Source organism: Bos javanicus, chromosome 12 (assembly GCF_032452875.1).
Source record: "Bos javanicus breed banteng chromosome 12, ARS-OSU_banteng_1.0, whole genome shotgun sequence".
Lineage (NCBI taxonomy): Eukaryota > Metazoa > Chordata > Mammalia > Artiodactyla > Bovidae > Bos > Bos javanicus.
The window spans coordinates 16,408,551-16,422,501 of NC_083879.1; the positions used below are offsets into that span (position 1 = coordinate 16,408,551).

Genomic DNA, 13,951 nt, shown 5'->3' on the forward strand with positions numbered 1-13,951 from the left:
TCACAAGACCCACCTTCTCCTTCTCTTTCATGCTTAGAGGGGGAGGTGTCATCTCTCCTTTCAAGGTCAATAGGTCTGCATTTTAATCTTTATCTTGTATCATCTGTTTCGATACATTGCTCCATCAATTATCTCGTGTTTTTTTAGCATCTTTAACTGCTTATGATTTCTCCATCTGCCCTTCACACACTGTGGGAATTGATCAAAGGGGACAACACCTCTACCTCACCCTACTGCCCCTCTCCTGCCCCTGATATTTGATGCGCAGGGCATAAGAGTAATTAAGATGAACATAATCTCCGTTTTTGCAGAATGTCCACTGTAGTCAAGGATGCAGACCAGTGACTTCGCAGTGGTACTCAGAACCACGACAGAAGAAAAGCTGGGTGCCCATGGGAATACACACCACTAACCCAGACTCAGGGTCTGGGAGGCATGCAGAATAAAGACTAGGAGTACAGATGCTGGGCCACTTCTCTGGTTGTCAAACCTCAACTCTACTGCTGTATTGGAGAGGAAATGGCAATCTACTCCAGTATTCTTGTCTTGAAAGATCCCATGGACAGAGGAACCTGGCAGGCTATAGCTCTTGGGGTCATAAAGAGCCAGACATGACTTAGCAACTGAGAATGCACTGCTGTATTAGGTGTGTGACCTTGGGCAAATTATCTACTGTTTTTCATCTAGAAGGTGGGGAGAAGGATAGTGTCTGTTTGGTACGCTGCTGTGAGGGTGACATCAACTGATGCACACAGAGAACTTGGAAGAACGTGTGGCACATAGGAAATGCAATGTAAGTGTTAACTAGTCTTTTACTCTTTAGACCAGGCTCTGGACTTGGATGCCCTGGTGGCGCAGATGGTAAAAAAAAAAAAATCTGCCTGCAAAATGGGAGACCTGGGTTCATTCCCTAGGTCAGGAAGATCCCCTGGAGAAGGGGATGGCTACCCACTCCACTATTCTTGCCTGGGTAATTCCACAGACAGGGGAGCCTGGTGGGCTACAGTCCATGGATGGGGATGCAAAGAGTCAGAGATGACTCAACGACTAACGCTTTCACTTTCTGGACTAGATAGTTCACCTACATTATTTTACTTATTCCTCAAAAAATCCTATGAATTAGGTATTATTTTTAAATTTCCTTCAATTTTTCTAAAACTACAGTTTCCAAATCTACACTACCTCTCCACTGTAGAATTATACACTGACATCTTTGCTCTGAGATGACTCAGGACCTCCCACCCAGGCTGGTACAGCATGCTCTCCTACTGCTGCTGCTGCTGCTGCTAAGTCGCTTCAGTCGTGTCTGACTCTGTGCCACCCCACAGACGGCAGCCCACCAGGCTCCCCTGTCCCTGGGATTCCCCAGGCAAGAACACTGGAGTGGGTTGCCATTTCCTTCTCCAATGCATGAAACTGAAAAGTGAAAGTGAAGTCGCTCAGTGTGTCCTAACCTCAGTAACCCCATGGACTGCAGCCCACCAGGCTCCTCCGTCCATGGGATTTTCCAGGCAAGAGTACTGGAGTGGGATGCCATTGCCTTCTCCGTGCTCTCCTCCTACCTGGGCTTGTTTCATGCAACTTGTTTGAGCTTTTGACTGTTAGCAGAAAAAACACAAACAGAGGTCTTGAATGTGCTTCCATGATTCGACTTGGTCTCCTGTACTTCTGAGTCCACTGACCATGAGAAAACCACGAGCATGCCTGTGGGCTCAGTCATTTCACTCATGTCTGACTTTTTGCATCCCCATGGACTGTAGCCCACCAGGCTCCTCTATCCATGGGATTCTCCAGGCAAGAATACTGGAGTGGGTTGCCATGCCCTCCTCCATGGGATCTTCCTGATCCAGGATTTGAACCCCACGTCTCCCGCATTGCGGGTAGATTCTTCACCACTGAGCCACCAGGGAAGCCCTGAGAAAACCACATCTTTGTTCAACAGGAAAGAGGAGATGCTTGAGGTGAACCTGAACCCACTGCACAGCCCAGGCCAGTTCCAGTTGACCCATGTTCCGAAGCAGAGTCATCCCAGCTGACCCAGGAACCTAGGTTCCTTGCTGTAAACAACTGAGATTTGGAAGTTGTTTACTAGGCAGCCTTAACACAGAAATGGATGACATGGGAACTTCCCTGTAAGTCCAGTGTCTGAGACTCCACGTTCCCAATGCAGGGGGCCTGACTTCAATTCCTGGTCTGGAAACTAGAACCCACATGTTGCAACTAAAGATCCCACAGGTGGCAATGAAGATCCCACCACCTGAGGCAACTAAGACCCAGCATAGCCAAATAAACATTAAATTAATAAATATTTTTAAAAAGAGATGACTTGGACTTCTTCCCCAACCGTTTAAAATTGCAGTCCTACTCTTGTCATTTTCAATCACCCTCATCCTGCTCTATAGCTTCTACAGATTTAATACCTTCTAAAGTATAGCCTTTTAAATTAAGCGTACTGTCTCCTTCCAAACATAAGCTCAGTGGCACTAGCAGTAAAGAACCCACGTGTCAATGCAGGAGATTCAGGAGACTCGGGTTTGATCCCTGGGTCAGGAAGATCCCCTGGAGACGGGAATGGCAACCCACTGCAGTATTCTTGCCTGGAGAATCCCATGGACAGAGAAGCCTGGAGGGCTACATTCCAGAAGGTTAGAGAATTGGACATGACTAAAGCGATGAAGAGACTCAACGTGCATGCAGTTTAGTTCAATTCGGACGCTCAGTTGTGTTCGACTCTTTGCGACCCCATGAACCACAGCACGCCATGCCTCCCTGTCCATCACCAACTCCCGGAGTCCACCCAAACCCATGTCCATTGTGTTGGTGATACCATCCAACCATTTCATCCTCTGTTATCCCCTTCTCCTCCTGCCCTCAATCTTTCCCAGCATTAGGGTCTTTTCAAATGAGTCAGCTCTCCAGATCAGGTGTTCAAAATATTGGAGTTTCAGCTTCAACATCAGTCCCTCCAATGAACACTCAGGACTGATTTCCTTTAGGATGGACTGGTTGGATATCCTTGCAGTCCAAGGGACTCTCAAGAGTCTTCTCCAGCACCACAGTTCAAAAGCATCAATTCTTCAGTGCTCAGCTTTCTTTATAGTCCAATTCTCACATCCATACATGACTACTGGAAAAACCATAGCCTTGACTAGACGGACCTTTGTTGGCAAGGTAATGTCTCTGCTTTGTAATATGCTGTCTAGGTTGGTCATAACTTTCCTTCAAAGGAGTAAGTGTCTTTTAATTTCATGGCTGCAATCACCATCTGCAGTGATTTTGGAGCCCAGAAAAATAAAGTCAGCCACTGTTTTCCACTGTTTCCCTGTCTATTCGCCATGAAGTGATGGAACCAGATGCCATGATCTTAGTTTTCTGAATGTTGAGCTTTAAGCCAACTTTTTCACTCTCCTCTTTCACTTTCATCAAGAGGCTCTTTAGTTCTTCTTCACTTTATGTCATAAGGGTGGTGTCATCTGCATATCTGAGGTTACTGATATTCCTCCCGGCAATCTTGTTTCCAGCTTGTGCTTCTTCCAGCCCAGTGTTTCTCATGAGGTACTCTGCATAGAAGTTAAATAAGCATGGTGACAACATACAGCCGTGACATACTCCTTTTTCCTATTTGGAAACAGTCTGTTGTTCTATGTCCAGTTCTAACTGTTGCTTCTTGACCTGCATACAGGTTTCTCAAGAGGCAGGTCAGGTGGTCTGGAATTCCCATCTCTTTCAGAATTTTCCACAGTTTATTGTGATCTACACAGTCCAAGGCTTTGACATAGTCAATAAAGCAGAAATAGATGTTTTTCTGGAACTCTCTTGCTTTTTCCATGATCCAGCAGATGTTGGCAATTTGATCTCTGGTTCCTCTGCCTTTTCTAAAACCAGCTTGAACATCTGGAAGTTCATGGTTCGCGTATTGCTGAAGCCTGGCTTGGAGAATTTTGAGCATTACTTTACTAGTGTGTGAGATGAGTGCAATTGTGTGGTTAGTTTGAGCATTCTTTGGCATTGTCTTTCTTTGGGATTGGAATGAAAATTGACCTTTTCCAGTCCTGTGGTGACTGCTGAGTTTTCCAAATTTGCTGACATATTGAGTGCAGCACTTTCACAGAGTCATCTTTTAGGATTTGAAATAGCTCAACTGGAATTCCATCACCTCCACTAGCTTTGTTCGTAGTGATGCTTCCTAAGGCCCATCTGACTTCACGTTCCAGGATGTCCGGCTCTAGGTGAGTGTGAGTGAACACACCTTCGTGATTATCTGGGTCATGAAGATCTTTTTGTACAGTTCTTCTGTGTATTCTTGCCACCTCTTCTTAATATCTTCTGCTTCCTTTAGGTACATACCATTCCTGTCCTTTATTGTAATTAAGTTTATAACATAAGCTTAATTACAGGCAGGTCTTTAGTGGCTCAGTTATGGAATGAGATGAAGTAGTGAATGAATGTTTACTGCACTTTTGCTTAACAGCAAAAATATGAAAGTAACAGGGGAGTGAATAAATTGTGGTTCAGTATAGTGGAGAAGGCAATGGCACCCCACTCCAGTGTTCTTGCCTGGAGAATCCCAGGGACGGGGGAGCCTGGTGGGCTGCCGTCTATTGGGTCGCACAGACTCGGACACGACTGAGGAGACTTAGCAGCAGCAGCAGCAGCATAGTGTCTAGCAGGGAAAATGAGTAAAGTAGAACTAGATTGCCAAAGCAAGAGAAAATCTTAAAAATATAAAGGTGGTGGAAAGCAAAATTGCAGAATAATACCAATATAATCTATACATTTTAAAGAACTATTATAGTGTGGTTTCTGGATGTCTCTGTATATGTGGGTGTTCATAATAAAAACATGTCTAAGTAATAATAGATAGCAGTTCAAGAACATAGTTACCTCTGGCAAGTTAGGGAGACAGTGGGAAGGCAGGCAGAAGGATCCAACTATGTCCACAGTAAAACGTTGAGACTTGGCAAAAGTAGGTGTTGAATACATAAGTGTTGATTAGGATACTCTCTTTCATCACATTTTAAATACTATTCATTTAAATTTAAAAATTGCTTTTTTGATTAATAAGATCTTCACGGGGCTCAAAATGTAAAAGATGCAATAAATTATTCAGTAAAAATATTATTTTCCAACTCTATCCTCATGCAACCTAATTCTTCTTTTTTAATAATGGCTCTTTCGAGATATGATTCACATGCCATAAAACTCATCTTTTAAAAGTGAAATTCAGGTGTTTTTAGTATACTGACAGAGTTGGGCAACATCACACTATGTGCTTCCAGAACATTTTCATCACCCCCAAACGACACCTTGTACCATCAGCAGTTACTCCCCATTTAACCCCACCTCCCAAACTGCCAGCTATTATCTGCACCAACAGATTTCTCTGTTATGGACATATTATATGAATGGAATCATACAACATGTGGTCTTTAGTGACTTGCTTCTTTTACTTAGCAGATCAGATCAGATCAGATCAGTCGCTCAGTCGTGTCCGACTCTTTGCGACCCCATGAATTGCAGCACGCCAGGCCTCCCTGTCCATCACCAACCCCTGGAGTTCACTCAGACTCATGTCCATTGAGTCAGTGATGCCATCCAGCCATCTCATCCTCTGTCGTCCCCTTCTCCTCCTGCCCCCAATCCCTCCCAGCATCAGAGTCTTTTCCAATGACTCAACTCTTCGCATGAGGTGGCCAAAGTACTGGAGTTTCAGCTTTAGCATCATTCCTTCCAAAGAACACCCAGGGCTGATCTCCTTCAGAATGGACTGGTTGGAGCTCCTTGCAGTCCAAGGGATTCTCAAGAGTCTTCTCCAACACCACAGTTCAAAAGCACCAATTCTTCGGCGCTCAGCCTTCTTCACAGTCCAACTCTCACATCCATACATGACCACAGGAAAAACCATAGCCTTGACTAGACGAACCTTTGTTGGCAAAGTAATGTCTCTGCTTTTGAATATGCTATTTAGGTTGGTCATAACTTTCCTTCCAAGGAGTAAGCGTCTTTTAATTTCATGGCTGTAGTCACCATCTGCAGTGATTTTGGAGCCCCCAAAAATAGTCTGACACTGTTACTTAGCAGAATATTTTTAAGGTTCATCCATATTTGTATGGAGAAGGCAATGGCACCCCACTCCAGTACTCCTGCCTGGAAAATCCCATGGACGGAGGGGCCTGGTGGGCTGCAGTCCATGGGGTCGCTAAGAGTCGGACACGACTGAGTGACTTCACTTTCACTTTTCACTTTCATGCATTGGAGAAGGAAATGGCAACCCACTCCAGTGTTCTTGCCTGGAGAATCCCAGGGACGGGGGAGCCTGGTGGCCTGCTGTCTATGGGGTCACACAGAGTCAGACACAACTGAAGCGACTTAGCAGCATATTTGCATGGGCACTTCATTCCTTCCTACAGGAGAATAATACCCACTGTATGGATATGTTGTGCCAGTCGTTCAGTCGTGTCTGACTCCTCAAAACCCCATGGGCTGTATGTAGCCCACCAGGCTCCTCTGTGATTGAATCTGGGTCTCCTGCATTGCAGGTGGATTCTTTACCATCTGAGCTACCACAGAAGCCCATAAGGAGATATCACATTTTATTTATTCATTCATTAACTGATAGACATTTGAATTTCTTCCACGTTTTAGATATTCTGAATAACGTTGCTATGGACATTTGTGTACATGTCTTTTGTGTGGATATTAGTTTCAATTTTTTAATAAAATAATACATGTGCATAGTTTTAGAAGTCAAATATTACCTCCTGGTTTATAATGAAACACTGATCTCCTGACACACTTCTTCTCTACCTCTGACACCCATTCCACCGAAACAATTATTTTCAACAGTTTGGCTATCTCTCTGCCACATCATATTTCTTGACGCTTTGCTTATACTATGCCTTGCTTATTCAGGTTCAATATATTTTTTTAACTTCTTACTTGGGAGGTGGAGATTTATCCCTCACACTGTGTACACATCAGCCTTCCCACCATTCTCTACAACAAGATCTTAAAGGCTATGACACTCTTCAAACCAACGCGCAGTTTTCACAACGCCTATGTAAATATTCAGAGCTGAGTTCCGTAGAGAAAAATGTTTACACTTCCTTTCTTGTATCTTTTCTTTTCCATCTATTTGGCTTCTGTGTGCCCATTATTAATTCTATACCAAACTCTCTCCAACAGAACTAAAACACAATATGAAAAACCAAACAATGGATCCAGTGCTCTTTTTTTTCCTCCTGGAGAGGTCCTTCCGAGAGTCTTCTGTTTTGCTCTCTGGTCCTGCTGTCCAGCTGCCATCTAGAAACTTCCATTCACCATCATCCTGGGAATCCCCTTCTTCCTCTGCATTGGATCTTCTGCTTCTGGACCACAGACTTTCCACTTTCTTGGTCTACTTCCTTTTCTTCATTAGCACATCCTTTAGTTAGATTCCCAAAGAAGACTGCATGGGACAGAAACTTCCTGAGATGTTTTATAGCTGAAAACATACTCAATCTACCTTCGTTCTTGGAAGTCCACACAATCATTTTCTTTCAAAATTATGAAGAAACTGTTCCAGTGCTGGCTGTTGAGAGGTCTGCCAACATATGGCCCTGGCTTGGGACCATACCCACAAGGACATGACCCTTGTATATCATTTTTTCTTTCTTTCTGGAAATATTTAAGGGTTTTACTATATGCCTGACATTGCAGGACTTTATGCTATGTCTTAAAGTGGGTCCATTTCCATCCACTGTGCTAGGGACTCAGTGGTCTCTTAATTTGGAAATTCAAGTATTTTAGTTCTGGGAAGTTTTTCTCTCCCTCTTTCTCTCTTATTTTCTTTCCTTAATTTTTTGATGTTCTTTTTCCTTGGGATCAGTTTTATTTGGGTGTTGGGCTTCCTGAACTGATCTTCTAATTTTCTGCCCCCTTGGTTTTTTCTGTTCTACAGTCAGGGAAGTTTTTTAACCTTTTCTTCAAAACTTCTTTTGAACATTTTATTTATCATTTTTTAAAATAACCCAAAGCTCTTTATTTGAATCTCCCTTTTTTAAATGCAAGGTAGGGGTCAGGATGGGGTGAGGAGTGTCTTGCTGACCCTTATATAAGCTTTCTATCAGCCCTCCTGTCTGACAGCTCTTTCCTGCACCCCTGCCTTCAAAGATACATGTCACCTCAGAGGCCTGAGCTTTGTGAGAGTCTACAGTAGGCTTTGAATTCCTTCGTGTTCTCTCTCTTTACAAGCTTGGGGTCCAACTTTGGCATGTGTGCTCAGGCACTTTCCACAATCCATTGATTTAACACCTTCAACATCCTGCTGATGTTGCCTCATTTGATATTGGTCTCTCCTACTAGACTGGGAATCCCATGAGCCAAGGGCTGGGTTTGTCTTGTTAACTTCTAAACACGACACCTGGCATTTCAAAAGTATTTGTTGAATAAATAAAGTGAAGAGGGCTAAGCTGAGCTTTCAAGGATGAGATGGAAAGGAGAGGCAGAAATGTACTCTGACCACAGGGGCTGGCATGTGCAGAAGGTCGTAGGTGACAGAAAGCAAGGAACATCTAGAACCTGACACAGCTGAGCATTCCTGCAGTGACGAGTGCAAGGCAGGGACTTCCCTGGTGGTCTAGTGGCTAAGACTCTGCTCTCCCAATGCAGGGGGCCCAGATCCAATCCCTGGTCGGGGAACTAGATTCCATAGGCAGCAACTAAGAGTTCACATGGCGCAATGAAATATCTTGCAACTAAGATCTTGGTGCAGCCAAAAAAAAAATATATAAAAAATTTTAAGTCATTTATATTTAAAAAAATGCAAGGCAGCTAGGGGTGGGGGTGGGGGAGGGTGCAAAGAAAGAGGAAAGGCTGGACAGTGTAGCAGAGACCAGATGGTGGTGTGTCAAGATGGCAGCAAGGCTGGTTCCTCCTGAGGGCTGTGAGGGACCATCCGTTCCATGCCCCTCTCCCAGCTTCTGCTGGCTGCTGGCAGCCTTTGGTTTCTTTGGTTTGCAGAGGCATCACCCACATGCCAGCCGTGTCTGAATTTCCCCTTTTTATGAGGAGACAGTCATACTGGCTGAGGGCCCACTCCAATGACCTCATATTAACGTGATCATCTGCAAACAGCTTATTGCTAAATAAAGTGACATTCACGGGCATTGGGGATTAGGACTTCAACATCCTGTGTGTGTGTGTGTGTGTGTGTGTGTGTGTGTGTGTGTGTGCTGGGCAGTGGCGGTTTGGGGGACATAATTCATAAGGGTCTTAGAAAGTGTCACAGTCAGACCTGTATTTCAGACAAATAACGGTACCTCCAATGAGAAGAAGGAGATGTTGAGGGCTGGAGTCAGGGAAAGGAGGATAAAGATCAGACCATTGCAGGTGGCTTGCTTCCACACAGTATAAGGTGATGACAAGCGGTGGGTAGATTCAAGGGACATGTGTTCAGATGAAAGGACAAGAAAGGACTGAGTGGACATATAGGATGAGAGTAAATAAGGGGTAGGAGGGATCAAGGAGGCCCCCGTTTCTGGATGGGAACCTGGGTGTGGAGAATGGTACCGTTCAATGAGTCAGGAGGTGGCGCAGTGACAAAGAATCTGCAGACGAGGGTTCACTCTCTGAGTCAGGAAGATCCCCTGGAGAAGGAAAAGGCAATCCACTCCAGTATTCTTACCTGGAGAATCCCATGGACAGAGGAGCCTGGTGGGCTATAGTCCATGGGGTCACAAAGGGTCAGACAAAACTGAGTGGCTAGGCAGGCGCGTGCACACACAGACACACACACACACACACACGAGACAGGAATTCAGGAGGAGTGCATTTGGAAAAGAGGATTCTGAATTTAGGAAATGCTACCTTATTTCCTCAATTTTCTCAAAGGTTTTATAGGTCTAGCTCTTCTAAAACTGATCTGAAGGACTTGACTCAGTCTTAATGGCCTTGCAATATTTGATCCTGTTACCCATTTTTTATTTTTGCAAACTCTCTTCTCCATGAATGATTATTTATATGTAATTGCAAAATGAATAATTCCATTTTGAAATCCTGCTGTCACCTCAAATACCTAAAACTGAACTCATAGTTCTTCTGACAAAAAAGCTCATCCATACCCCATCCCTAACCTCAGTCCATCCAGTGGTCTACCATTAGCCCAGGATAGACCAGAGTATTCTCTACCCATATTTTTTTCTCATTCTCACATGTGGTCAAAATTGCATCTATTTTTCCCTCAAGAGTTCGTGCATGCTCATTCACTTCAGTCATGTCCTACTCCCTCAGTCCATGGGATTCTCCAGGCAAGAACACTGGAGTAGGTTGCCATGCCTGCCTCCAGGGGATCTTCCTGACCTAGGAATCAAACCTGCATTTCCTGCATTGTAGGCAGATTCTTTAACTGCTGAGCCACCAGGGAAGCCCCTTTTTCCCTCATGCTGCTGCTACTGCTGCTGCTAAGTTGCTTCAGTTGTGTCCGACTCTGTGTGACCCCATAGACAGCAGCCCACCAGGCTCCCTCGTCCCTGGGATTCTCCAGGCAAGAACACTGGAGTGGGTTGCCATTTCCTTCTCCAATGCATGAAACTGAAAAGTGAAAGTGAAGTCGCTCAGTCGTGTCTGACTCTTCATGACCCCATAGACTGCAGCCTTCCAGGCTCCTCCGTCCATGGGATTTTCCAGGCAAGAGTACTGGAGTGGGGTGCCATTGCCTTCTCCAATCTTGTGCTCTCTGCCTCTTCTACCTTATTTAAGCCCTTACTACCATAACCCTTGGGCCTTGCATCAGCTTCCCGATTCACAATTTCCTGCCTGGCTGCTCCTTAACCCACCCTGCCTCTCACCACTCACTGCATTACTTTTCATAAAGCTACACTGTCCTCCCAACACTGTCCTGCTTGTGAATCAGCTGACAGCACTCATCACTTCCAGGACAGTGTCCAAACTCAGCCTCCATCCATCTTTCAAGCCTCATACTAATACCATAAACCCTCTGGTGCTCTTCAACTGGTCTGTCAACCCTCTGACATGCCTGGCACACCTCTCACTTCATGTGTCAGACTCCCGTGCCCTCTTCCTGCCTGGAATCCCCACCTCCTATCTATAAATCTCAGTCATTCTCCTAGAATCAACAATAAGACTGGCTACATAATTTACGAACCCCAGTGCAAAGTGAAAACATGGTCTTTCTGTTCAAAAATGATTAAGAATTTTCAGACCCTGACAGCAGAGCATGGAGCCCTTCTGAGCACAGGGCCCAGTGTGGCATGGGCCACACGCTCATGAAGTGACCCCCGATCCAAGAACCCTTCCTTGACCATCAATCTATTCTTTCTTCCCTTCCTAACATCTACATTGTTTGTTTATAACCCATTCTTTATACTGACAGCATACTACCTTTGTCAGTTAATCTCTATGACTCTCTGTGTTTGCAGCATCTTTGCTGGTTCCTCAAGCTCTTTTGTTGTTGTGGTGGTGGTGTGCTATGCTGTGCTCAGATGCATAGTTGTGTCTGATTCTTTGTGATCCCATGCGCTGTGACCTGTCAGGCTCCTCTGTCCATAGGATTCTTCCGGCAAGAACACTGGAGTGGGTTGCCATTTCCTACTCCAGGGGATCTTCCTGACTCAGGGATTGAACCCACATCTCTTGCTTGGCAAGCAGATTCTTTTACCACTGTGCCACCTGGGAAGCCTCCCAGCTGTTATTAGGAAATTTCTATGTGCCAAGCCCTCAGAAAATAAGATCGAAAGACTCAGTCTCACAAACTGGAGGAGTTAACAATCTGGGAGGTTACCAAACACACTGACAATTATCATCCCCTGTGACAAACACTGTGACAGAGACACGCCCGGGGTACCAGTGGCATGGGAATAGAGAAGCAGGCAGGAAGGCCTCTTAGAAGATGTGGAGCTGAACTTCCCAAAATGCACAGACACTGGCCAGGCAAAGGAGCGGAAAGAGAGTGACAAAGGGCATTTCAGAAAGAGGGACCAGCATAGACAGATAGTGCAGAGGATGTTACGTGCCTCTCCCAACTGAAACGTCAGCTTCCAGAGGACAGGAATTGCACCTTCTCCTAGCACCTAACATGATTCATTGCTCATAGCAAAAATACAATAAATATCTGGTTCAGTGAGAAGGTAGGTTGATTCTATAAACAGTATGGCATTTCAAAGTTAAATCAGAGAGCAAAAGTAATTAGATGTTTCAAATATACCTCTAAACTTTATACTCTCTAAGCATGACAGTACTTCCACAGAATTTATATATGCAGCTGCCATATAAAGACTGACTCTTACACCTGTTTAATACTAATTTTACTATCCCTTTTTGACAACAGTTCAGTGCAAGATGATGAGAGCTCTTATCGCCAGGTAGATTATAAAAGGAAGAGGCTGCTCATAGCTGCAAATTTTATTTTCACAAAATGTTAAGTACATAAAAATATTATCTCTGCAATATTTCTAAGTATTAAAAAGTTGAATCCAGCACACTACGTGGGCTATGACCATTTCAAAAGCAGAAGGTTTGTGCATCTTTAGTTTATAACAATGACCTAGATACTCACTGACATTTAATAACCCGTTGGCACTAACAGAGTCATTAAAATGGATGCAGGCTGAAATGTATGCTACCTAAGTTCAACTTCTCATGTAGGAAACACAATATTTCTCAACTTTTGTAAACAGGTATGCTGCTACTGCAGCTGAGACCATGTTTGAGACGTTCCCAACCACCAAGAATAGAAATACAAGGACGAGAATGTTTAAATAAGCACCAACAAAACAATCTGAAGTAGGGAATGGCAACCCATTCCAGTATTCTTGCCTGGAAAATCCCCTGGACAGGGGAGCCTGGTGGGCTACAGTTCACGGGACCGCAAAGAGTCGGACATGACTGAGTGCCTGAGCATGCACATAGAAAACAATAAAAGAAAAAGTGTGAAGCAAGTATTCAGATAGAAAGCCAGAGCCTTTTATCAATGCAAACCAAAAAATAATCAAAATTTTAAAACACACAAGAAAAATATTTGAGGACGGTAGACAGGAAAAGCAAAAGGACTGAAATTTAAAATTTTAGAGACAAATCCTGATTCCAGGGTACACTAGCAGATCTTGAGTCAGGCATTTCCTCTTTCCTTGGCTGAACTTATATGTACATTGGAGAAAAATACCACCTATATCATAGGGTAACTTCAAAAATTAAATCAGTTGACACACACTAACTGTGGTCCTTGTTAGTGCCAAATTTTACTTGACTCTGAATTCATAACTTGTTATTTATATGAAAATAATGAAATATTTCGCTATATTGATTCAAATTCATTCAATCAATCTTTAAAATTCAAATTCAACTGGAATTGATTTTGCATCTACTCTTGCTCTGTGCTGGGTACCATAACACATCTTATTGAATACTTTCAACAAACCCAAGTGGCCTTTATTTTATTTTATCTATTTATTGTTTTTTTATTTGGCTGTGCCAGGCCTTAGCTGCGGCAAGCAGGATCGCTGTTGCCACTTGCCAGGATCTCTAGTTGTAGGCTTGTGGGATCTAGTGCCTTGACCAGGGATTGAACCTGGGCCCCTGCATTGGGAGCACAGAGTCTTAACCACTGGACCACCAGGGAAGTCCTTACTCTATTCTAAAGTAAAGAAACTGAGGCCCAGATGAAAAGTCTTTGTGCTTTCTGTTTATCTGCACTGTAACATGAAAATATTTTTGTCAAGTTCTCCATTCTTTAAAGAGAGGTATGAATCAGCCACTAATTCTCTACATTCCAGGCCAAAGGAAAGTCAGCATGCTGCTGCTGCTGCTGCTAAGTCGTGTCCAACTCTGTGCGACCCCATAGACAGCAGCCCACCAGGCTCCCCCGTCCCTGGGATTCTCCAGGCAAGAACACTGGAGTGGGTTGCCATTTCCTTCTCCAGTGCATGAAAGTGAAAAGTGAAAGTGAAGTCGCTCA

The 13,951-nt window shown here is 44.1% G+C and overlaps 1 protein-coding gene and 1 non-coding gene across 2 annotated transcripts in view; both read right to left on the minus strand.

Moving 5' to 3' along the window:
• The window catches only part of LCP1 (lymphocyte cytosolic protein 1), a 106,629-nt gene that overhangs the window by 71,999 nt on the left and 20,679 nt on the right, over positions 1 to 13,951 (minus strand). The gene's annotated exons all lie outside the window — the stretch shown is intronic.
• TRNAG-CCC (transfer RNA glycine (anticodon CCC)) lies at positions 13,544 to 13,615 on the minus strand. Its single transcript has one exon. It is a non-coding gene; the product is annotated as a tRNA-Gly (tRNA).